Genomic DNA, 10,646 nt, shown 5'->3' with positions numbered 1-10,646 from the left:
TCTTGAATTAGGCCAGTTTAAAAAGAAAACAGTTGCGGGTTTGGCGCAATGCTGGTTTTAGTTTTATCTTGTAATCAGCTTGGAGCTCCTTGCTAACGCGGAAAGCTATTCCGGTCAGAGATTAAGACACGACACGAGCTATGTTCGGAATTTGGCACTTCTGCCCTCTTTTCTAATCACGACAGAGGACGAACGAATGGCTTTTTATGTAGTGGACTCCACTGTTCACTTATTAATCAAGAGAAATGTGTTTTCACACGAATCGGGCGAGGCGCAAAATACGTCATTGCTGTCGCATAAATTCGACGTATGAGAGGAACGTCCGCTGGTGGACTTTCCGCTGAGTTTGTTGCAACGCCATTCGAATGAAGCGCGTGACCTTTTCTAATTCCACTGGGGCAAGCAAGTATGTTCAGAAAGAGACGAACACTCTTTCAGTCTATTCGACAAAATTAATACAAGAAAAAACATAATGGGCATTTATTTGCTGCTCCTCTCATCCGCCTGTCCGCCGTTCCCTTTGTTTCGTCCCAGGTTTTTCTCCAGATATAGGGACTAAAATAATCAACAGCCTGGTGCCGAAGCGACATGCTTACGGGTGGCCATATTGTTGGGGGCAACGTCCGCATCAGAGACAATGCATGCACAGTACACCGAAAATAAATCATAATTTACTAATTTCTCCAATTTTCATGAGTTTTATTTTTTTTAAATTATAAAACTTGTGCCATTAACGCAGAGCATTTTAAATATAAATAGATATGTAGCTAGATTGATAGATCATAAATGGATGGAAGGATGCAGTTCCAGAGGCCAAGGAATCATGGAAGCCGCGCGATTAGCACGTCCGTCTCACAGTTCTGAGGTTGGCTGTTTGAATCCGGGCTTCGACCTTCTTTGTGTAGATTTTTAAGAGTAGAGTTTTCAGTGGGTTTTCCCCGGGTGCACAGGTTTCCTCCCCCATTCCCAAAACATGCATGTTTGGTTAATTGAAGACTCTAAATTGTCCTTAATGTAAGTGTAAATGCCTATATCAGGGGTTGGAAACCATTTACACTCGAAGAGTCTCTTTGAACCGGTTTCCATGCATTATAAGATCGAATGTTCAAAATAAATAAATAAATAAAGTACCCACTGTGATTGGCTGGCAACCGGTTCAGGGTGTCCCCCACCTAATGCCTGAAGACAGCTGGAATAAGCTCCAGCACCCCCAGTGACCCTTGTGAGGATAAAGCGGATCGGAAAATGGATGGATGGGTGGATTAAGTACACAATAATCAAAGCTTTACAAATAGTACTGTTAAATTGGTGGAGCTTACGTTATGTTTTATGACTAAATTGTACTTCCATCCATCCATCCATCCATTTTCTAATCCGCTTATCCTCACATGGATCGCAGGGTGTGCCGGAGCCTATCTCAGCTGTCTTCGGGCAGTAAGTGGGGTGCACCCAGATCTGGTTGACAGGAAATCATGAATTGAAGATCAAGAACAAGTACATGAGGAAATGTGGGAGTTCTACAATCATTTGTACAAATCTATGTTCCAAGAAAAAGAATGTGATTTGATGACAAAATTAAGAAAATAAGTGCAGCAGAAAAAGACATACCGGGTAATTTAAGCATATCGGACTTGCTATCTAATGCCTTCATGGAATGTGTAGAAAAAGGTTCCTTATCCTCTCATGAAAATGAGATTCTTCTGCCCTAACCATGCGTTTGAGATGAGAGCACAGCGTAGACAGCAAGCTAAACAATCCTCCAATAAAAATACGAAGATGAGAATCCACCGTTTGGTATTTTTATGGAGTCTTTCTTGTAAAACTGTACACAAATAGAAACACAATACAAATGTTTGTATAGCATCTAATTATACATTTGGAATGCTATTCGACACTCTTGTAACAGCCCTATTCTCTAACTTATTCAACAAAGCTATGGTAAATATCTACAAAGATTAATTCATGAAATACTTATACTGTATAGGACAATAAATAACTTGTACAGCAAAAGAGTGGTATATACAACTGTGTAAATGTACTTACAGATTGTGCCTGAATGTGTCAAAAGGAGGAAGATGGAAGTGGATGTTATTACACCTCTCCACTGTTTCATTCTTATGAATTAAAATGGCTACCCCACTGACTTTATGGGTGGTTCTAACTACTTCCACCACTAGAGGCACGGTACTGAACTGTAATACAATTACTGGGGGCAGAATAGAGATTGATAACATTATGGCGTAAAAACCAAATACGGATCGATTGAAATTCGATCATTGGAGGCCTTTAACGTTGTTATGCAATGACTATAAGATACTAGCACTGGTGTATGCAAATCAACTCAAACATGTTTTGGCTAAATTAGTCAGTGAATATCAATCAACTTTTGTTGAAGGCCGAGTTACTCATCACAATGTTAGGTTAATACGAGAAATTCTGCACTTTCAATCTTCCTTTGAAGATAAGCCTTTTGTTCTGTTCATTGGTGTCCTTAAAGCCTTTGATTCTATCAAACAGCAATTTTTAATCAATACACAAATTTGGGTTTGAAGCTAGATTCTGCAAGGTCATTAAAATGTTTTACAATGACATCAAGAGCGACATCTCTCTCAACTCAGGAATGACCCCGAGAACAAATATTCTTAAAGGAATTAGACAAGACTGTCCGGTATCACCAAAAATGTTCAGTCTGTGTCCCCAAATATTGGAATATTTCATCATTAATCACTCTGCAATTAATGCGATTAACTTTGGGGTTATTATTTTATTTTTAAAAAGACAAATCGACAGTTGTAAAGGCTTGAAAAGTGATCTCCATTTTCTCCAGAGCATCTGGTTCAAATTTCAACTGATTAAATGTGAAATTCTCTCATTGTCTTGTGATGAAATCCAAGTAATGTCTATTCCTGTTAAAAAAGAAGTAAAATATTTGGATTTATATATGTACAGTAATAGCAAATAATAAATTGAGGAAAAGTAACAATTCCAAAGACAAGTTGAAAGCTATGGAAAAGACTCAAAATCACTGGCCTCTCTATTTTTGGATGAAACAGATTATGCAAGGTCAAATCTGGCCTGTCCATGTCTGTCTCAATTTATTGTTCACCAATATTGCTCACCAAAACATTAAGAAAGCCATCTTACTTACATATGATTTAATATGATGAAACAAAGCACACTATGTAAGACAGTCAAAATTAGTCAAAAATGTAAAAAAAAAATAAAGACATTTTAAAAAGCAGGTTTCTGAATACAGCGCACTTTGAATCAATGATAGGAATGTTTCGGATGGATTTGATAAAAGACTTTCTTTCGGAAACTGAATCCATATGGTTCCATATTGCACAAAGTAATTTTAAGAAAGTTTGAGGTTTGGACTGAAATGTGAATATGACATCACAAAATTGCCCATGAAATTATCTGGCTTTCATAAGCAAGTGTTACACAAATGGAAAATGGCATTTACCCACAACCTTAGTCCACATGGTTCCACCCAACTACACAACAGAACAATAACGATACATCGAAGCACTCTGCTCGAGCAAATGTAGTTTGACTAGGGTATATTTGTAGCTGACCTTATGGATAGTTCTGGATCAATTATGCCGTTTGACTCTTTTGATGATAAATTTGGCAAACTGTGTTCTTATAGAGAATACGGAAAAATATGTCACACTATTCCAACTCCCTTAGCTCAACAAATTAAAAGCACACTTTCACATTCAGAAGTGAAGATAACTTTACCAGACATTCAAATTGGTCAATATAGAGTTGGAGATTAAAAGTGGAGTCATAGTAATTCAAAGAAATCTTCTTTATTGATCTGGTAAAAGCTATTAACTTAAAAACTAACGTAATGAACTCAAGAATCTCGAATAAACATGTAAAATATATGAAATGGCCAAGCCCTCCCAAAGCTAAAGAGTTGCAATTCAAGATTATCCGGAATTATTATGCAGCTGCTGATAAATTATGAAAGAGATTTGGTTTTGAGGTGGAGCCATGTGGTTTCTGTCACACACAGTGAAACGACTGAACTTTTTTTTTTTTTTTTACTTATGTCGAGTCGTCACACTATTTTGAAAGTCTTTGTTTAATTGGCAAAAAAAACAACAACATTGATACCATCACTCCCTTTAACAAACAACAATTTATTCTATTAAAGGATGAGTCCCCTTTTTTGTCAAAATTTATAAATATGATTATACTGGGGGCGGCCCGGTGGTCCAGTGGTTAGCGCGTCGACCTCACAGTGCAGAGGTTCAATTCCAGCTCTGGCCTCCCTGTGTGGAGTTCTCCCCGGGCCTGCGTAGGTTTTCTTCGGGTACTCCGGTTTCCTCCCACATTCCAAAAACATGCATGAAAGGCTGATTGAACACTCAAATTTGTCCCTACGTGTGAGTGTGAGTGCAGATGGTTCATCTCTGTGTGCCCTGCGATTGGCTGGCAACCGGTTCAGGGTGCCCCCCGCCTACTGCCCGAAGACAGCTGGGATAGGCTCCAGCACCCCCCGCGACCCTTGTGAGGATAAAGCGGATCATAAAATGGATTGATGGATGGATGTTACGTTTCGTATTGAACCAATATGGGAGGTGGTTTGTTCCGTATTTTCCTCATTGTATGCATCTGTCTCACACAAAGGTGAACACTGAATTTCACAATAATGAACAAAATAAAAGACAGGAAATATTAAAGACAGCAACGTGGTATTGGCGGGAGGTACGCTTTTCAGTGGCACATTTTGTGTTTTTTGTTGTCGTTTGTTTTTGTGCATTATTTTTCTATTCTGAATCATCGTGTCAATTTAGGAACCTCGTCATCATTACTCTTGTTGTGATGCCATAGCAATGGTCAGAATGCAGACCACACTGTGTTCCAATTAACTTTCATTGTTTTCCTAATTAACTCATTCAGTACCAGCCAATTCTGGACCAAGTCTGAAAAGACGTTTAAAAACGTCTTTGGGAGTGAATGAGTTAAAAATGTTTGTTCAAATGCACTGCGCCAAAGATGAAGCCACTGTATTTGGGATCACGGATTATGCCTAAACAAAACAGCACATCATGGATTTATGAATCATTTATTTTCAGCAATCACTTAAATGTGGGACAAAACAGGCCAGACTTCACTTTTGTGTCTGTAAAGAAAATTTAAAACTCTTGAATGCTATGCTGCTGAGTGCCTTCGAAAATGTGTTTATTCGTGTCAGGCTTTCAACAGCAGCATTTCTTGCCTATGTTAATGTGAATTTCTTGTATCACCCACACCCTTTGCATAGATCGACATCTAACAGACAGGTATTAATAGTATAAATTAAAGATACCTTATTATTCTTGTCCCAAGTCGATTGCAAGGGCTTTCGAGGAAAAATAAACCCAACCCAAAACATTTGTGTGTTTAAACCGAGGGCAACTTTGCCAAAAACGCCTATGGAAAGGTGCACCCAAAGTAAATTTGGAGCTGTTCTTGAACCATTTGGAGTATCAGCATAGTTTTGGTCTCTGTTTGAAATATTCAAAATTTTATCATTATGAATATTTCTCCCATACAATAAGAATCTGTGTAAGTGATCCTGTCACTGAACTATGGATGTTCGAAAACAGAAAAAAAAGGCGAATCTTATGTTTGCCCAATTTCTTTTCACAAAATCTGCCTTGAAAATGGATTTAGAATGTTGATTAGGACTTGAAAACACCACAGAATCAAAGCTTGAGGTCTCCCCAAGTTCCGGTTCAAATTCGACAATTGTAACATGTAGGGTACCATTCAAATCTCCAGAAACTCAGCTTTTAAAAGATGTATAACATGTTCACACATGTACTCAGCTGACGACGTGCATCAGCGATTTGTTTTGACAGATGACGGAGGGCCCTTCGATGGGCCCTCCTAACTTTAAGGGTTTAATGATATATTTTTGGGTTAGTGCACACTGCACCCTAATCATCCGATAGTCTCACTTTCACAAAAAGTATTTAAAATCAATAAATAAATAAAATAATACAGGTCACCTTGAACTTATGGTGGCGGGTGACCTGCATCACCGCAAGTTGTTAGCGGTCAGCAGTCTACAATTGCAGCTTGCGATCAGAACTGTTGCACTATATATTTTATTGTTATTCTTATTCTCATTCAAGGTTTGTTTCATATACAATTCACAGAGGGAAAAGAATGGATATCTGGAGGGCCGGGAGAAGCATTTAGAAACGGAACACGTGAGCTACGATAGTTAACACGCTGAAAAGTCCTTCCCATGCCTCTGCGTCAGGCCTCCACAAAGGTAGGTAGTGATTTCCTTTTCGCAAACCCACAAACTCTTGGTTCAACTTTATTTTTCTGTTTCGTTCATCTTTGGGGTCGCTATGGCTGTTGCTCATCATGGCATGTGTGAGTAAGTGCGTGCGTATGCGCGTGTGTGTGGTTGATTGAAAAGTAGATCTTCGGTCAAAAAGATTGGGCACCCCTGGTCTAGCTGAACCCACAAAGAACTTTTCAGAGAACACGAAGACTGTCAAACACTGCAGTCTTCTGCATTGCCCAGATTGTCACAAGGGCTGTGCTCCCGGTTTAAAATCCGGGTACTCTCTTGACCTATGTTAACAAATCCCGAGATACCAAACCAAAAGCGCCGAGAACAATGGGAAGTTGGATGACTTTGTGCTTATAGGGTGCAAGCAGGACATTTCAAATGCGAGGTCTGCATACATTATATGTTTCTCGTGGGTCTTGTCAATCACACTGCTGTCAGATGGGACAGAGCATTAAATAATTTAATTGGCTCTATCAAATAGAACAAGATCAGGCTTGTTAGCTTCCGTCGTATGAAGGCTGTATATGGGCGTATTCCGTAAAGGTTTGAAGCTATCATTTTCCATGATGCAATGAACATATACTGGGTCATACCAAGACAGAACATCAGAGTCAAGTTTGCCAGGGATGATAATAAAATGAACGAGCCACTCCATCATGACTCTTTTAAATAAAGTGTTTGTGCCAAAGCAGGACAACCACTACAACATGTTGGACAGCCTTATTATTATTATTATTATTATTATTATTATTATTATCATTATTAGTAGTAGTAGTTAGTCTTTTGCAGCCAATAATCAATTGTATGAAAATAAGCACACGGCAGGGCCAATGATGAGCATTATCACTAGTCAATCTGTCATTGCTGTACATATACGAAATAGAATACTGTTCAAAAACCTGTTGACCCTTTCTTCATATTTAATGTCAGACCTCGTCCAATATTGTTATGGCTAGGCATATTCAAATAGTTGTGTTGCTATGGTAACACAATAAAAGCAATGAAGAGTTAATTATGTACTAACAGTCCTAGAGGATGCAATGCAAGATAAACAAAAGTGACTAAACCTCCTTCATAAACAACAATCCCCCATGGAGAGCCCGCCCTGCAGTTAACGAGAGTGTTTATCTGTACTCCTTGAGCTTGTCAAGCATACTGTATCACTGCATCAGCACCCTGCCCATTTGCCAGCAATCTTTTCCGATCCTGATGCATGCTGCTCATTCTCTCCGCATTTAGTGTCAACACACCCTTCAGTAAATTGCTTATTTGCATTAGAAATATATTACCAGACTTTAAAGGCCACTTCCCTTAGATTTAAGGCTATGAGATGTTCCATAACTTAACACAGGCAAATGTCTTAGCAAATTTGTTTGACCCAATGACCCAAAAGGCTGAATGTCAAAAAATAACACTGATGAGATGAAAGGAATATTGAAACGAAATAACATCTTTGATCAAATTTTAAGACTTTTTAAAATCAAGTATTTGGCCCTGGAACCTTCTTGCTCTGTGGTCCTCATACATGAAGGTATGCCATGGCGTAGGCACGTACAGCTGCTGATGTAATTGGTTCCCTGTATATGTTAATGATGTGACTGCTGACCAAAATAGCAGGATAAATTCTGAAGTGTTTCAGGCACTATCATCTGCTCACATTTGGTCAAATGCTTCAGAACTCATTTGACATTCACAGTGTAGACCAGTGGTGTCAAACATACGGCCCGCGGGCCGGAACCGGCCCGCAAGGAGATTCAATCAGGCCCGCAGGATAATTTAAAAGTGGAAAAAAATGCATAAAAGACACAGAATTAATATTTTTAACAAGGTGCAATTAATTGAGTATCCGCTAGGGGACACTGTTTTGATCAGAGAAGAAGACAACAGCAGCCTCAGTCCGTCACTGAGACAGACCCATGGCAGCAGACGCTATCAATAGCACTCTCACATTTACACATTTAATAGCACTCTCCTTAGTTTGTAAGGTGTAGGCAGGGATTACATTTAGATTTTATATGCACGTGTAAATGGTTTAAAACTTCTTTTCTTTATAAATCTCATTTAATCTTAACGTGCATTACTATATTTTTCAAAACCAATTAATTGTTAAAGTTTGTACAATCAGTGGGATCAGTTGCAATGCATATATGTGAATGATAAAAGAAAATTGTCGAAGGAAATGTAAGGTGCTTCATGAAATGTTTTGTAAAAGATATGTTCATTAAATTTCAACATGTTCCTAATGTTCTTGTGCTTCTTTATAGCAAAACAAAGGTTAGACATATTGTTTTGGTTATTTATAGCAAAGTATGGTATCATTTTAATGGTCCGGCCCACTTGACATCTACCGAGGCCGTATGTGGCCCACCATGTGAAATGAGTTTGACACCCCTGGTGTAGACGGACAATGACCTGAAGCATACTGTGCAACCAACCAAAGGGTTTTTTGAGGCAAAGAAGAGAATGTTATGCAATAACCAAGTCAAATCACCTGATCTTATCCCGATTGAGAATGCAATTCACTTGCTGAAGACAAGGCTGAAGCCAAAATAGCTCAAGAATAAGCAACAACCGAAGATGGTTGCAGTTGTTATGTTTCTGTTTGTTTGGTTGCGTTTGGTTTTGTTCCCTCATGTGCCCTTTTTGTCGCCACCTGTTCTCGTCATCAGTGTCCCTTGTGTTTAACCCGGGGGTCAGCAACACGCGGCTCCCGTGCCACATGCGGCTCTTTAGCGCTTCCTAGTGGCTCCCTTTTTAAAAGGTTTGAAAATGGAAAAAGATGGGGGAGTGAAAATATATTTTTGTTTGAATATGGTTTCTGTAGGAGGACAAACATTCTTAACATTTTCCAATGCTATAAAAATATGCCGAATAAATATTGCATTTCAACATTTCTGTCAATGAAGATTTGCGTCATAGCCTGGGACACACGTTTCTATTAGCAGAGCTAATAAATTCCAACCTTCGACCTCATCATGGTGGGGGGGTGAATGGGTAATCTACCCGGCCAACAGAAGGCTCTGGTAGAAGCAGGGCTGGGGACACGGCTTTTCAATAAATTCCCACAAAACTTCTTCATGACTTCACGACAGACTGTAATTACGACTCGAGCTATGGCGTCCGCGCGAACCAACGCTCCTGCCCTCAGCTCGACGGGTTGAGTGATAAATGTGCAAGTCGGGCACCACTACCCCCTCCACCATCACCTCCTCCGACGCCGTGAGCGCCTCAAAATTGCTTGCTGGAACATCCGGACTCTCCGCGACGAAGGGACCCAAGCCCTCACCATGAGGTCACTTCACAACTATGGCGTCAGTGTGGCATGCCTTTCCGAAGTACGCCTCCCTGATGCCGGGCAGCGAGAGCTGAAGGTCCCGGGTGTCGATGTGGTCTACAAATCTCTACCATAGTGGAGTGACGGACAACAGCGGCCGGCACGGCGTTGCAATCGCCCTTGCTCCCGAGGCACAGGCTGCACTGCTGGGGTGGGAACCCATCTCCCCCCGCCTTGCCAAGGTGCGCTTGAGGGGTGCCTTTGCCAACATCTCTGTCGTGGCGGTATTCGCGCCCACATTGAACGCTGCTGACGTGGACAAGGAGCAGTTCTATCATAAGCTCCAGACGACTGTCGATGGCATCCCCTCCAATGACATCCTGATGGTCGCAGGACACTGGAATGCGCGCACCGGACCGGCGAATGACACCACGCGACGAGTGCTGGGGTGTTTTGCTCTGGGAAGACGCTGCGACAATGGCGAATGGCTCGTTAACTTTGCCGCCTCAAATCACCTAGTCGTGATGAATACACGCTTCCAACACCCCCAACATCAGCTAGTCACCTGGTACTCCAACGATGGGCGGACGACTAACCAGATTGACTACATACTGGTTCGGTCACGTTGGGCGAGTTCAGTCCTTGACACGCGGGCGTACCGTGGAGCAGACATGGGAGGCAAGAGCGGCTCCGACCACATGCTTGTGCGTGCTACCCTTCGTATCAGACTTAAAGTTAATCGCCCTCCAAAACGCACCACGTGGATCGATGTTGCAAAACTGAAGCTGGATGGGGGGGAAGAATTTTCAAGCGGAGGTCCAAAACCACTTCGCTCAACTACAACCGGCTTCCAATGAGCCGGAGCAGGAGTGGCGGGAACGCAAATCTACCATCGTTGCAGCTGCGCGCGCACACCTCAGCTCCACCAAACGCCAGAACCGCGACTGGATCACTGCAAACACTCTGGCCCTTGCAGAACGATCCAGGCTTGCGCGAGTAACGGGAGCAGCCAACTTCCGCGAACTACGGCGACTTACCACTCGGGCGATTCGGGCAGATCGAAAT

The 10,646-nt window shown here is 41.2% G+C and overlaps 1 protein-coding gene across 1 annotated transcript in view; it reads right to left on the bottom strand.

Annotated features, from left to right (window-relative positions):
• Nucleotides 1–306, bottom strand: part of nosip (nitric oxide synthase interacting protein) — a 24,993-nt gene extending 24,687 nt beyond the window's left edge. Inside the window, exon 1 of the mRNA XM_086132540.1 lies at nt 1–306. This exon is cut by the window's left edge and continues 75 nt beyond it. The gene's annotated coding sequence lies outside the window, so the exon portion shown is untranslated.
• Nucleotides 307–10,646: the final 10,340 nt, after the last annotated feature.

Source organism: Hippocampus guttulatus, chromosome 16 (assembly GCF_054856545.1).
Source record: "Hippocampus guttulatus isolate MCC_2025c chromosome 16, RoL_Hgut_1.0, whole genome shotgun sequence".
In the NCBI taxonomy this organism is placed as follows: domain Eukaryota; kingdom Metazoa; phylum Chordata; class Actinopteri; order Syngnathiformes; family Syngnathidae; genus Hippocampus; species Hippocampus guttulatus.
Note: the sequence above shows the minus strand (reverse complement) of the source record. Positions and strands in the feature narration are given on the sequence as shown.